Source organism: Ambystoma mexicanum, chromosome 1p, assembly GCF_040938575.1.
Source record: "Ambystoma mexicanum isolate Mex_15411 chromosome 1p, UKY_AmexF1_1, whole genome shotgun sequence".
Taxonomy (NCBI): domain Eukaryota; kingdom Metazoa; phylum Chordata; class Amphibia; order Caudata; family Ambystomatidae; genus Ambystoma; species Ambystoma mexicanum.
The window spans coordinates 946,081,745-946,097,394 of NC_090921.1; the positions used below are offsets into that span (position 1 = coordinate 946,081,745).

Sequence of the window (15,650 nt, forward strand, 5' to 3'; positions counted from 1 at the left end):
GTGGGCCATGGAAGAGGGGTGTCGTGTTCATATCCCTGGATGAGGAACAGCTAAGCGCTCACATCTATAGGCTTTAAAACCCTGTGGCAAGAGGATCTCTGCCACAACAATGTATCCCTTTAAGGCGCTACTCAAAGTGTGATTATCACAACATGAAATATAAAATATCTTCTGATATGTTTTAATGTCACAAAAATATAACATATCCAATTTTCCAGTTTTACACTTAAAGTAAAAACTACTATTGATGTTTAGCATCAGTGTACTTCGCATGAGCATTATTCGATGCTATCATATAATAATATCATCATCATTGGCTATCATATTTTATAACAGGATAAGAAAATGGGCTTACTTTTTTTCAGGCATACAATTGACACCGTTTATAAAAGGGGTACATTACAAGTCAAACCTCCAAAATGAAAACAGTTCTCATCAGAACTCTAAAAGTAAGTTAATTACATATTTTTTTGCTATGTTAAGATACAAGATAGATTTTATGCATGCATTTCAATGTGAGCAATATGAATAACATAAGTTTGATTTTGACTCTAATTGAGAATACCAACTCAAGTCCATTGAATCAAGAAGGTTATTTAGTTGTAGAGATTATTGTGTACTTTACCTTTCATAGTAAAGATCCAAGTTGTGGTCTTGGGCGGGTGGTGTGGGCAGTCAAGTTTTCAAGCCAGGTTCATTAGTCACTGGTCCATGGGGCATGTTGTTCGGGTAGTCATAGACTCATAGCACGTGTCTGTTTAGTTCCTGAGGCCAATGGAATGCAAGAGCTGTGTTCAAATCCCTGGAGCAGGAAAACCTAAGAGCTAATTTCACCCCTGCTCTGCTTCCAGCTTCTGTTCCATTAGCTTGCTTGCTCTGCAGTACTGGAATGCTCTCCTTGCCTGCATCAAGGCAGTCCAGCAGGTAGAGGTGATCAAGACTAGAACGAAGTCCCAGCTGCTAGACAGTGAAGTTGCACGTTCTGGTACTCATTCCAACCCTTTCCAAGTAATCCCCTGCTCTGTCCAAACCTACAGATGCCACTTCGTTGTCAAGTATCCCCTTCCATGTCACCATACTCTACCCCTCCAGCACACAACATATCAATATCCAAATATTTTCAGGAACTCTGTTAAGACACCGAGAAATTGAGCTCTTCCGACACTTGTTGTGCTATGTAGGAGGATTCTGGTCTATGTGCTAACCCAATCATCCAAATAAATGCAAGAAATATAAATAAATAAATCCTTAAGCTGCTAAACTGGGTGGCAAGAAGATATTTGCCAAACCAGTGTATCGCTTTAAGGCAGGATTCGGATAATAATTTCTGTAGCATGAAATAACACATATCTATATCTATTTTAATGTCATCAAAATGTCCTTAATGCAGTTACCCAGTTAAATATTAAATACGTTGTAATATTTACGTTTAGTTTCAGTGTGTGTAGCATGGGAGTTAATCACATTTTTTATATATTGATATCAACATCAGCAAAGATATTTTACGATATTAGGACAAGAAAAAGTGGTTCATTTTATTGTATTGCTTTTCAGCCATACAGTTGACACCGTTTAAAAAAGGGAGTAATTATAAGTCGTGCTTCCAAAATGAATACAGTTCTCAACAGAACTCTCAAAGTAAGTGCATAGCATGTTTATTAGTATGTTACGATAGATACAATCTTGTATGCATGCATTTTAATGTGGCCATTTGAATACTACAGGTCTGGTTTTGACACCTATTGAGAATACCAAAGCAAGTACATTGAATCAAGTTGAACAACCCAATAAGCGTATTATGCTGACTGGAAAAAAACTGTCCATCGACTAACAGAAAACGTGAGTAATCCCTCATTGAATTAATTTGTTAAGTGATACATTTATTTCTCCAACATTGGATCTTTCATGGATTCACATGCTATTGCATATTCCCCCTCATCAGGCTGGGAATAATCAGTAACATTAAAGCAGTTTACCTTTAAACTGTCACTCTATCAGAGTCATTCTGGGTCATAGACAGCCAGGAGTCCTCAACTTTTTCTCTGCTCCAACTTCAAGGTTTTTTGTCTATTTTTGTATGTTTTTCCATCTAAATATTCAGGGTTGGTTCTACTTCACTCCTCGCCTACGGCAGTGAGGTTTTGGGCCATCCCATTACCTCAGGAGATCCCATCTTCTGTCTTCGGCCTTCAAGAGTCAGTGGAGATGACAGAAACCAGAAGGAAGAGCCTGTTCAAGGCTTGCACGACATGTAACCTAAAGAACATTTACATAGAGGATGTTCACCAACAGTGTCTGTACTGCCTTTACCCAGACCATGACTTGGCGAACTGCACAATCTGCCAGTAATTTTCATCCAAGACCAGTAATGACCACCACCAGTGGTTAATGGCGTGGTTAGAAGAGGTTGCCGGGGCCTGTGACTCAGCTTCAGTCCGTAGTTATGCCTCTGCCAGGCTGAGTAAACCACTAGAGTGAACTCCCTCTTCAAAGAGGTGGAAGTTGCACGAGGAATCTTCCCCGGGGAAGAAAACTAAAAAGGGATATGGACCACATGCTCAGGCTAGACCCTCGTCTGCAATGTTTTTGATGTCCTTATCCATGTCTCATTGACCACTTTGGCTCCTAAAACACCATTGTCAATGGTTTTGTCATCCGAACAATCTTCGGAGAAATGTAGCTCTTCTAAGACTACAGTCCATCCATTCGCACCTTCATCGTAGACAATGCTGTCGACAACCCATAGTTGACCTAGATCCTCATCGACGACACCGTCAACGATCCCATCAACCACCTCTTTGACTACCAAGTCTTCATCTACATCAAAGACTAAGTCTACTACCACTAATATGCCATCACTTTGCACATCTGCAGCATCAACAACACCTATCCAACAGTCATTGGTCTCCACGTTCCCAGAGGGAATGGCTGTGGACAGGGAGGTTCCGTTTGCACTGGCCTACCTTCCCAGGCCAACGCGTGCACAGCCACTGTTTTCTCTGTCTCCTTATGTACCACCAGAAGCCCCCTGTCCATCCATTGCTCCTCTGGCGCAATTACTACAACGGGTGCAGACTCAAACATGAAATTGGATATACAAGAGGTTGAGCCCTCCGAAGAAAATAGAGAGAAGACTGTGCCTCCTGTGGTGAACATGGCGCTCCCATTCCCATCAACACAAGGTCTTCCCATACCAAGAGGCCTCAGGGGACCCCTGCTCCAAGGTACAACCCCACTGTTCCTCCAAGGTCTGGCTCCAGGGATATGTCAATACACATACTCTCCACACTGCATACATTAGTTTCTAAACTCCAGCAACAACTTCCTGCAACACTGTTACCTTCTCCAGCGCTACCTGGCAGATTCACAGCAAGGGAAGCTTTAATGCCACCGCCACCTTCTGGATCTGCTGCGGGATGACCACCTGTAACTCTTACGGATACGGACGTAGATATCAACGACTACCCGACCAATGGTTCTTCAGGCATGCACTCTACAGATAAGTTTGATAGATGAGTTTGAAGATCTAGTGCCAGGCGATGGTAAGCCAGCAGACCTACTGCCAAGATGTTTGCCCCTAGACATTGGCTCCTTTTAGGCTCTAAGGTCACGAGCGGCAAAGATTTTTGACCTTCTGCCCGAAGAGCAGAAAAGGGAGGGATTTCTTTACCAACGACAGGAGTCTTCCAGAAAATAAATAGTGGCTATTCAGGTATTGGAGGATATTTGGGAAGACTAGCCACTAGTAATGAGAACCCCCCTTCTTATCGCCTCCCAAAAAAGGCTGCTTCAATAAAAAATAAAAACAAGTTACAGAGTCAGCACCCAAATGCCTGCACATGCAACCTTGTCATTACTCAGTTGACTCTGCAGCTGCCCGCAATCATTCTGCCAATCCTTCCTCTCCCTGAATGTTTCCTCCAGATAAAGAGGGCAAGCAGCTGGATGCCTTTGGTATGAGGGTCTTATCTACAGCCGCAACAGCCATCAAGGCGGTAAACCTGCTTGCGATTCACTCCGGCAACGATTGTGAGCTATGGTCCAAGCCCGGACCAATACTATACTTCCTCCCAGATGACAAGCGGGATGAAGCACTTACGCTATTGCATGAAGGTTTGGTGGCATCAGACAACGCTATTTCTATCGCAGTGGATATAGTGGATACTGGGTTCTGCCAAATGGGTAATGGAGCAGTGCTGCAATGTCAAGGATGAACGTCAAAGCCACCAATTTTAGACCAGAAGTCCAATCAAAGTTGTTCGACATGCCCTTTGATGGCACTGACATATTTGGAAAGAAGCTTGATGAAACCCTACAGGCCATTACGACTGAAACCGAGGCAGTGCATTCTCTGAGCACTCTACAACAGCGCCACAAGTGCGTTTGTTCAGGTAAAATGAGATTCTCAAGAACTTCAAGGGACTACAGATACTCCTACTGCCCACAAACATCCCTGACCGGTGCTTCCGAAGAGGGGGTGGGTATAAGAGTAGATCTCAGCCCTACCAAGGAAACTTGCGACAATGCCGAGCCTCCTCCAGACGTTAGGTACCACAGCAACCCTGACCAGGCCACGGTCCTGACCCCCCATTTCTGCACCACTGTGAGGGGGTGGCCAGCTGACTTTGTCGATATGATATATGATATGATATGTTATTTATAACGTGCTTTATACCGAGAGGTTTCTAAGCACGGACCCAGGCATCGAACCTGTGTTTCTCTGTGTCGCCTTGCTTCCAAGGCGAGCACGTTACCCCTGAGCTATCCTCTCAATCAGTGGAAGAACATCACCACCATCATCATTCAGCAGGGCCATACCCTAGAGTTAATTGGAAAACGCCCCTCAATTCCTCCCACCCCAAGGCGGGAAAATCACCACTCCTTGCTTCTCCAAGAAGTTCAGTCCCTCCTATAAAAAGCAGCGATCAAACCTGTGCTGCCGCACATCCTAAGCACCGGAGTATACTCCAGATACTTTCTGGTAAGAGGTCAGGGGTATGAAGGCCAATACTAGACCTCAGGAAACTCAACAAGTTCCTCAATTCCCAAAAGTGGTGGGTTCAGTGTTTTTGGAGATATGCATTGGGATGGAATCTTTATAACTGCAGGAGATGTCCCTGCAACCTAGTAGGGGAAATCTCTGCAGTGTTTACGTTATCTTAGATTGTTTAGTGCATTCAAGAGCATATGGCATGAATTCCCAGTGGAGCCCGAGAATGATACGATACTGGGATACATCATGCTAGTGAGACCCGGGGTCTGGTCTCTTCCCTACATCGGCTCGTGCAAGATCTTTTGCCTGAATCATTACAAAAATACACTCCTTATGGGGGAGGGAGCTGCAACTATACATAACGGATGATATTTGGAAAGATATGTGGATGCAAACACACGGTATCTCACACAACTCTCGATTTAGGCTTATTGAATTTAAGATGCTTAACAGGTATCGTTACACTCCAGCCTGGCTGCGACTGTTCTCCCTAGCGGGATTCCGTGGCTGCCCTAGGTGCTGGAGGGAAGACACAGGGTATCTCCATATGATATGGTAATGTCGAAATGTTGCCGGGTTCTGGAATGAGTTATGTACTGTATTGACGGATATAACTGCAAAAGATGTTACCGCTATCCCTATGCAATGTCTTTACCATGTACATGAGTAGGAGATAGGCCATATGCGGAAACTTGTCAGTCTTGTTTACTCCTGGCTGTGAAAAGTATTTTAATACAATCGACAAGCTCCGGAGCGCCAACGAAGAGGAGCTGGCTGTGGGCGATCACCCGGGCAAATGACATGGAGGAGCAATGGGCTGTTACGCAACTAGCTCATTCCTGCCCAAATGATGTATGATCCCCGTTCAAAGTATATCTTATGCGCATATGCCAACCGCAAGACAATACTGCGACCTCACCCAGGGGATGGAACTGTGACCCAAGCCATAACTGGTATGGAACTATGCGAGTCTGATGCTACCACCATCATGTTTACATATGGAAATTGGCCCTGCTATGTTTACCTGCTCTTTGTTGTTCCTTTAGGACGATGATTTCCTTCCGACTCCACATGTCATGTATTACTGTTATGTTCTATGAGATGCTAAGGGCCCTAATATATAAATATATTTTAAAATTCCCAAAAGTTCTGCATGGTAACACTGCAACACATCCTGGGCCAACTTCAAGAAGGGGATTTCCTCTCCTCTCTCGACTTAGAAGATGCTTACTTTCACATCCCCCTCCACCAGGGCCACAGACGCTTCCCTCGGTTTCATGTCCTAGGAAGACACTACCAGTTCAAAGCTTTACCATTCGGCCTAAAGTCAGCACCAAGAGTATTCACAAAATGCTCATCTCTGCTTGTGGTCCGTCTCTGTCATTCAGGCATCCATATTTACCCATATCTGGATGGCTAGTTGGTGCAAGCCCCATCTCCGCCATTAGCGTCGCAACACACTGTAGATACCATCCAGTGTCTCTCATTTATAGGGTTCTCAGTGAACTTTGCAAATTCATGCTTGCATCCTACACAGAACTCTGTTCCTACGCTTACGCCTCAACACTCTTGCATGTGTCACCACACGTTCAGAGGAGAGAGTGAAAACAGTGCTTAACAAAGTCTGGCAACTGTCCAGTCTCCAGATCGCATCGGTCCACTCACTGAAATCCCTCTTGGGAATTATGTAATTTTGCATCCTGTTAATCCCGGACTGCAGGCTCCAGATGTGGCCTTTGCAAGAGTTCCTAGATGCCTCAGGGACTTGGGAAGATAAACTTCACCTCACACCATCTTTCCGCCATGCTGTCCAATGGTGGAACTGACAGCTCAAGCTCGCTCAGGGAGCACCCTTTTGTCTTCCTGCACATCAAGTCACTGTGACCATAGATGCAACCCTGGAGAGGTGGGGATTCCATACAGGAGAGTTCCATGCCAAGGGTCTATCGTTACCTGAGGCAACCCATCTACACATCATTGTTCTGGAGTTGAGAGCAGTGTTCTGGGCCTTGAAGTCTTGCAAACTCAAACTAATAAACAATGTGGTTTGCATCTTTACAGACAACACCACCATGATCTATAGCTGCAAGCAGTGGGGGTTGCGCTTGCCAGTTCTCTCAGAGGAAGTAAAAGCTCTTTATGCCTTTCCCCAACCCCACTGCTTCCCAGAATTGTCAGTGCACTCAAACAGACCTGCTTCCAGATGATTCTAGTGGCCCCAGCCTGGCCGCAGCAACATTGATACTCAGACTCATTGAACCTCTCAGAGACACCCCATATCAAGTTACCTCCTCTACCCGACCTGCTCTCCAGGGTGGGCGGATCAGTGCTGCATCACGACCCTGCATCACTCAATTTGACGGCTTGGCTCCTGCAGCCCTAGAATTTACTGACATTCCGCTGCCCACTGTAAACCATGGTATCAATAGTAAAACGACAGACACAAGTGATCACAGTTCAAAGGTGTTTATTGAACTTCAACTGGGTTTGAAAAACAGCTATCTAATCCTAAATCTAAAGATGGGCGCAATCTATGACCATCAAATAATAATAATGTAGTCTTAGTGGTGTCTTGTCAAAATCAAAGGGCCTCTACTAATAAACCTACTGCCAATCCTTACTTCTAAATACAAATAGTGTGGGAAACAAAGTTATGCAAAAGAAAAGTGTTCAAGAAATGATATGTCACAATATTCAAGCCATTGGTTTCAGTTCCCCACGTTTTCAGCATGGGACAAGGCGGCACACTCAAGCTTAGCACAGTCTCTGGCTTCTCTAGCACGAGGATGCAGTTCAGATCTCAGTATCAGGGCATTCTGTACCAGAGTCTCTTTGCCATTCAAAGTCTCTTGCTTGAGAGGGCCTGATACGACAAACAAACAAAAGTTCCTTTCTGCTGAGGATTCTCAGCGATTCACCCTGGGTCCCCCTCCACCGGGCTCAGGCCCACTTTAACACACAGGGCCTCATTACCCGGTAGGCGGTGAGCCATGGCGCTATTAGCGCCATGGCTCATGCCGGTAAAATACCGGCACCGCCTTGGCGGAAAGGGGATTTACCGCCCCATTCCAAGGTTGGAGGGGCGGTAAATCCCCCTTCCGCCATTGCCCTTCCCCATTCCCATTTCTGCCCCATAGGGCTCTATTGGAATGGGGAAGGCGCTAATTACGGCACCGCAATTTTGCGGTGCCGTAATTAGCTCCGAGGTCCCTTAGCGGGTTGGATTTTAACGCCTGCAAAAAGCAGGCGTTAAATCCCCCAACCCGCAAAGGGACCTCGTAGTAAGGCGGTAGGGATTTACCGGTACCGGTATTTTACCGGTACCGGTAAATCCCTACCGCCATCCGTGTAATGAGGCCCACAATCTTCAATTGGTCTCCCTCTGTCGGGCTCGGACCAGATTCATGTATTTTTCCAAACTTTCTCTAGTTCATCAAAATCGAAGTCTTTCGACTGTGTGCAGGATTTTGCTTGACCTGTCGCAGGACCACTTCGATTCACATTTATTCGTTCACTTTCAAATTATCTCCCTCCACTGGGTTTGGATCAACTTTATCTGCTTTCGTTACTCCTCGGCTGGATACCTTACAGAGACCTTCGATTGAGCACCGACGCAGTGCCGGACCACTCTGTCAAAGGTATTGACAGTTGGGTCGATCTTCTTTGGGCAGCTGAGTATGCATATAACAACAGTGTCGACAGTTCCACAGGTTTTTCACCTTTCTTTTTCTTACATGGGAGAGATCCACGCACTACAGCCCTCGATCCACCTACACCCTTGGAAATGCCTGCTATAACATTGCTACATACCAGTATGTTTGCTTTAAAGTTCAATCACTCATCAGCAGTTTAACTTCACTCAGGCTTCCCTCAGTCGGACTCGAGTCTGTCTTAGTTTCAACAGTTCATTTTAGACACCTTCAATCACAATTTCTCTTTCACTTTCTCTGTTTTCTAGAACTACAGGTTCCACAATACAAACTTGTTACGACAATTACTTGAAATGTCACAAACGGGGCTCTCTCCCATTGTACACGAGAGCACACTGGTTGTCTTGGCCTTCCTTCTTATCAATCTTTGCCTTTGCCTTAGGTCGGGGCCTCCGGTGTCGGCCTTTTTCCTTCCCAACTCCGTCGTTCACCAGGGAGGGAACCGGGCAGGCTCCAGGCACCCGTGGTGGGAGAACACACACAATTCAATGTAGGGGGAAGGGTTTGGAACCCTTCACCCTCTGCCTTTTCTGCCTAGCAGACCTTGCCGGAAGCGCCTGCTCTGCTCCACACCTCTCCTTCCACCAGTCAGTCCTGGGCTGAAAAGGATCTGGAGTTCAGCTGTCTGCTCTGTGGCGCCCCTTCACGTCTCGCCTTCTTCTCCGGGCTCGCAGACTGCCAACACTTGGGGATCCTCTGCTGGTCTCAGTCGTGTAGCCACCCTGTACCAGTGCTGGGTCTGGTCCACTGCTTTCTCCCAGTGCTTGGGCTTCAGGTAGGGATCCTCTGGCAGACTCAGCCTTGCAGCCTCCCTCCTGGCATGCCAAGAGCAACTGACACTTCTGGAAGATGTTAACCGGCTGCAGGAGTTGAGTCAGTGTTGGATCTGCCTGACCTGGTCTAACTCCAATAGTGGGACAGCATACTATCAAGGTGTGATAGTGAGTTTTCTGTTTCCTAAGGGGGTTTTCCTTGGTAATCCTTATACTCTTAGTCCCTCTCTTCTTGGTCTCAGTGCTTGGGTATTTCAATGGGGAAATGGGATTATGGGAATTGTGATGTTCTACAAAAAAAGAGATAAAGAGATAAAGATGTAGATTTTTGTCAGGCAAGGAGTTTGAATGGAGGGTTGTTGAAAAGTGGGTTTCGAGGAAAGTGGGGTAAAACTCATATTGGAATTTAGGGATGGTCTTTGTTTTCCTTGATGGTTTCGCCTTTTTCTTACAGAAAGGTACTGGGTTATGATGGGACTCTGCTGACAATATTCCATGACAACAGAGAGGATGTCGGATAGAGGTGTATTGGAACGGGAGAAATACCATGTCTCGCCCAAGGGCGTGTCTCCCATAGTCCCCAAGGACCCCCTGCCCAGGTGATCCTCCCTCGCCCGCTCCTAGGGTTGGGAACCAAGAGCGATGGCCCTCCCCTGGCCACCTGAACAAATGATCCCTGGGAATAGCTTGGGAGAAATGCCTCAGGTCCGGCCTTTCGCACTCGTCCATCAGAGTGCATTTGGCAGCCATTTCACGCTAGAAGCGCACCACATGCCAGCCGTCTCTATGTCTCAAAGATTGGTAAAAGAGTTCCTTAAGGGTCTGTTTCATACTTTTCCTCCAGTTCGGGACCAAGCACCAACATGAGAATTGAACATTGTCCTCTCAAAAATACCAGGATACCAGCTTATTTGCGTTTATCATGGCGTACATCTAAACTTTAAAGTCTTAACATGGACTGGTCTTTAACACAACTTGGCATAGGATTTCCATTGAATTAATTGGATTACCTGTAACATTCACAACCTATTCAATGGACAAAATAAGTAATACTTTTTGAAAAAACAAATTAGAAATACCCTTATTGTCTTCTGATGAACTATTTCCACAATCAATGGGGAAACACGTGTTGAGAATATCGAGAGTATCATTTGCTTTATAAGCTACATTGTGATAACCTATATTCACCATTAATCTGATTGGAGCATACAATATAAGGTGTGATGTAAACCCAACTTTTTCATTATTCTTTATGCAACAAATAAAACTGGATTCCCCCCTCTTTTTGACCTCAACCGAGTTTTTATGTATTATTTCTTTAATTGACTCACCAACTAACATCTCACAAACCAGGTTGGCGCACTTGAGTTTCCTTCTCATCAATATATTTTTTGACTACTAGCATGTGTCGCAGCCACACATCTTGGGAAGTACTTGTGCTAGACAAACATGATTTTTTATGACTATAAACACAATCACCACAAATTAAAAACAACTACTAAAAACTATAAAGAGGAAGCACCAAGGGAGAGCTTTATAGTTCTCAATATCTCCCCCTTTCCAGCATCTTCACAGAGTTTCTTTGCAATTCTCGTGGACTACAGCGTTTCTAGTTTGCATCACCTCAGCCAGAAGGTTCGTCAAACTGCAAGCTCTCTCCTGCAAGCCTCTCGACCTAAGTTTTCACCAGCTTAAGGTGGTATTACAAACACATCCGTCTTTCATGGTAAAGGTCCCTTCAGCATTCCACCTGAATGAACCCTTAATTCTGCCAGTATTCTTTCAGTCTCCTTCATCACTGGCGGAGCGATCCTTATACTTGCTTGATGTCCCTGAGCCCTCAAATTATACTGGGCTAAGGAGTTTCGGAAATCATCGCAACTATTTGTTGCATTTGGACCTGTCGCCAAGGGAAATGCCCTTTTGAAGTCTTCCATTGCAAAATGGCTGCCTGGATGTATTTCCCACTGCCATCGTCTGACCAAGAGGCCCCTTCCAGGAAGACCTAAAGCACACTCTGCATGGTCAGTGGTGTCCATGACGACTTTCCTGTACGGTATTCCCATGCTCGAGATCTGCAGGACAGTCACGTGGAGGTCAGTCCACCTACACAAGGTTTTACTGCATCAATAGCGATTCTAGGGAGGAGTCCCGAGTCAGCCAGGCAGTGCTCCGCAACTTGTTCACATAAGGTGAGTGCTCCAGAGGTGAGTTGCTTACTTCTCTTAAGCTTGCCTCTGCCCTTTTTGTCTGGTTGTGTATACGTACTGTTGTATAATCGTATTCAAGAGCATGTGAATCCATGAAAGGTCCAATGCCGGAGAAGGAATAAGTTACTTAACCGTAACTCCTGTTCTCTAGCATTGGTATCTTCCATGGATTCACGTGCAACTCTCCTATCTACCCCTTCTTGGCTCACACTGCCGCACCACGTGAACTACCACATCTGAAGATGGGCACCAGGGATGCAGCGAAGGGGGTTCTGTCTGATTGGCTGTGGTCAGTATGATCCAAAATGACGCTGATAGAGCACCAAAGTGACAAGCAGTTTCAAAGTTTAAAGGTAAGATGCTTTAAAGTTGCCAAGGATTCCCAGACTGACGACAGGGCATATTCAAGAGCATGTGAATCCATGAAAAATACCAATGCTGGAGAACAGGAACTACAGGTATTTTTATTTATTTATTTACTTATTTGTAATGCGCCAGTAGCTTGCAAGCCTCAGGGCGCAGAGACATGAACACGGGGGACACATGAGACGGACAGTGGTGGCACGAGACAGCAGACGGAGTCAAACAGGAAAACTGCAGTGTGGGGTTAGTCGAAAATGTGGGTTTTCCCCAATTTGCGAAATCGCATGTAGTTGGCTTCCAATCCTATATGGTTAGGGAGTTTATTCCACAGGCCTGCGACTAGTATGGGGAAGGATCTTCCCATACCGCATTTAAGCTTGTGTGCGGCCACTATGATCTTGCCTTGGTTGGTGGATCTTAACTTTCTGCTGGGCACATATAGCTGTATTTTGGTCTTTAGGTACGCTGGTGCATTTCCATAGATACATCTGTGCGAAAGTGTTAAGGCCTTAAAGTGGACCCTGTCTTCGATTTTCAACCAGTGTAGCTCCCTTCTGGAGTCACTGATATGCTGAGATCTAGTTTTATGCTTAATGATCCTTACAGCGTTGTTCTGAACAACCTGATAGCTGTGGAGGCATTGTTTGTTAAACCCCAGAATGAGTGTGTTGCCATAGTCCAGGCGTCCAGGCAGGTAAGTAACGTATTCCTTTTAAGGTGCACTCTGAACAAAGCAGTAAATTCAATGTGAGTTAAGCATTCTTTTTGTAAAATTTGCCTGAAAAAACATTTTCTAATTGATAATTTCTTCACATGGGTTCTCATTTTGCGATGGAGCTGCACGCACTAACGGCTCCAGAAATGATGAAACAGCCCCTAAGAGGTATAAGAGCAACTGCAGACTGAGCCTTTCCTGATGCTGTTGGCTCCACTGCTGCTGTGCGTTTGGCCCCATGTAGTTGAATGCAGCGATCCTGGTCCATTAACCTCAGTTGTTTGCATCTGATTGACACATATGTCAGTCCTTGATCCTTCTATTGTGTTTTTAATGTTTATTTTTATGTTTAAGGTTTCTTATATCTCACCTTTATTCAAAGCCCTTTCCAATTTCCTTACAAAAGCAGTACATAAACATGTAAAAAGAAATATTTAATGCCAGCCACGTCTGACTTAATATAACAATGAACAAGCATTGGTAATGCCAACAGTTTTGGCTTTTGTGTAGCCAAGGGAAAGGCACTTAGCAGGTACGATTTACTGCTATTAACTGGCTTTTGATGGTAGTGGGTGCAAAATGGTGAGAGAACCTGGGCATCTAATAGCAATGCCTGGCAAATTCCTAATAGTTATACACAACCCAAAACTGTTAGCTTTTCCAATGTTTGTTTTTAACAGGACTTCAGTCAAGGACACGCAGAGTACTTTTAAGGCAAGTGACTGAAGGCAGACTTGGTGAAGACATTTTTATTACACCAGTAGCAGGAGCAATTATGTCATTAGCTTGCAGAAGACTGCTTTGAAAAACCACTGGCAGGCACTTAAGGCTTGAGTAAAGCAAGCTCAAAGAGTTCCCATGGAGAGATGTTTGGGGTGAGGAGGGGCTGGAACTGGGTGGGAATGGCCATGGGCAGTCAGAGGGTGGGCAAATAACCAAACAATACTTACAAGCTGTGTGCCCCTCCTCAAATGCATTTCTCCCTATCTGTACTCTAATGCAATAGTTTCAGCTTATAGGTGTTGCAAATGACACGTCATAGCCTAAACTGAAAATTGTCACAAGAAGATTCCCAAAGCTAAAACATAGGCAGCATATTTAAATTCCAGCAGTAGATGACCAGACATATTTTAGATGCTTTTTAAGCAAATATAGAGTAGGGGAAAAATGATGATCAAAAGGAGCCAGTCATTGAAAAGACAGAATCCAAGAGGAAGTACAAGGGGGACGTTGAGTCGAAAGAAGAAACTAGTTGCAGAATGAATAGAAGGATGATAAAAAGAAGCCAATCCCCAAAGATAATCAGGGGCTAATGCATGAACACATTTGAAGACAATGCATAACAAGCATTGGCAATGCCAACAGTTTGGGCAGAACTGGCCCATTTGGTTGCAGGCCCATTTGTTTTGATGCCTGTTTGCTCTTTTTTTCTTTACACAATTCACTGTAAAAGTAGATGGGGTAAGTTTGGCTACTTATTAAGGTGAGGGGTCGTGGGGTGGTCTCTCCCTCTTTTATTGCAGTGAAATGTGTAAACAAATGTTTCCGAGCAAATGGTCTTCGAACAAATTATCTTGAGAAAAGATCATAGAACTGTTTGGGCTATTGATTGTAGCAGGTGCAAAATTGTGCATGTAGCTGGACCTCTAAAGCACACGCATAGGGGCTCACTCAGAGTTGGCCGGTATACGGTAAAAGTGCCGGTAATAAAACGTTAACCAGCACTTTTACCAGACTGGCCAAGTCGGAGTATGCTGGAACACAGTTGCTGAAATTACTGGCACCGGTATCACCAAAAATACTAGATAGTCCTGAAACTATGCCTGTAATACCAGCATAATGGTATCACCAGCATATCCCGGGGTTGGAGTTGCTGGTAATACTGGTGATATTTGCTGGTATGACCGGCAGAAGCAAGGCATAGATACCTCTACCTGAAAGCAGGTGGTAAATGCAATCAGGTGTTGGAAATTGGGCCACAGGTGCACCCATTGCACTCAGGTGCACCCAATTCACCCCGAAAGAGTACAAAAAGGGCCACACCTTCCCAAAACACACTTCCATACACCACCATGCTGCCATCGGCCAACATAGAGCTGTAGGGGCTGGAGGACCACCAGAGGGAACAAGAAGCAGTGGAAAGGAGGAGGAGGTGGAGGATGATTGCGAGGAGGAATTGCCATGCACAGCGTGTGCCCATACCCAGTGTAAGTGCCACACCATGGACCCTCACTGACATGCAAATCATCACCCTGTACCGCCTTGACAGGGAGAGCATTGCAGATCTCCTCAACCTGATCCAGGAAGACATAGGGAGCAGGTTTGGCATCAGGAAAGCCATACCACCGCTGGTAAAGCTGGTGTTGGTCCTTCACTTCCTTGGCACTGGCACGTTCTAGCACACTGTGAGCCAGCTGCATGGCATTTCCCAGCCTGCATTCTCCAAACTTCTGGGTCAGGTGCTGGACGCACTCTTGCACCATGTGGCAAAGGGTATTGAACTCCCCACCACCCTGGAACAGGTGAATGCCACGAAGGCAAGATGCTATGCCATTGCACGCATGCCCAATGTGGTGGCAGGCCTTGATTGCACACACGTAGAGCTGGTGGCACCTCTGGCCTCGGAGGAAGTCTACAGGAACCAGAAGCAGTTCCATTCACTTAAGGTCCAGGTCAACTGTGATGCTGACCTCACGATCACCCACTGCTGTGCTAGGTTCCCAGGATCAACTTGGGAAGCCATGGTCCTGCGAAACAGCACACTGCCAGCGTACATGGAGGGGCATAGAGGCCAGGGCATTGGGTAAGTACATGTACCATCACACTGATCTTGCTGTACAAGTGGCATGCAATGGGGCGGGGGGGTTACACACTGTATGGAAGGCA

At 45.5% G+C, this 15,650-nt stretch overlaps 1 long non-coding RNA gene across 1 annotated transcript; it reads left to right on the plus strand.

The window, feature by feature from the left end:
- The first annotated feature begins 362 nt into the window (after positions 1-362).
- Positions 363-1,833, plus strand: LOC138566525 (uncharacterized). The gene is made up of 3 exons (XR_011301954.1): positions 363-449; positions 1,555-1,638; positions 1,725-1,833. It is a non-coding gene; the product is annotated as an uncharacterized lncRNA (long non-coding RNA).
- The last annotated feature ends 13,817 nt before the right edge of the window (positions 1,834-15,650 follow it).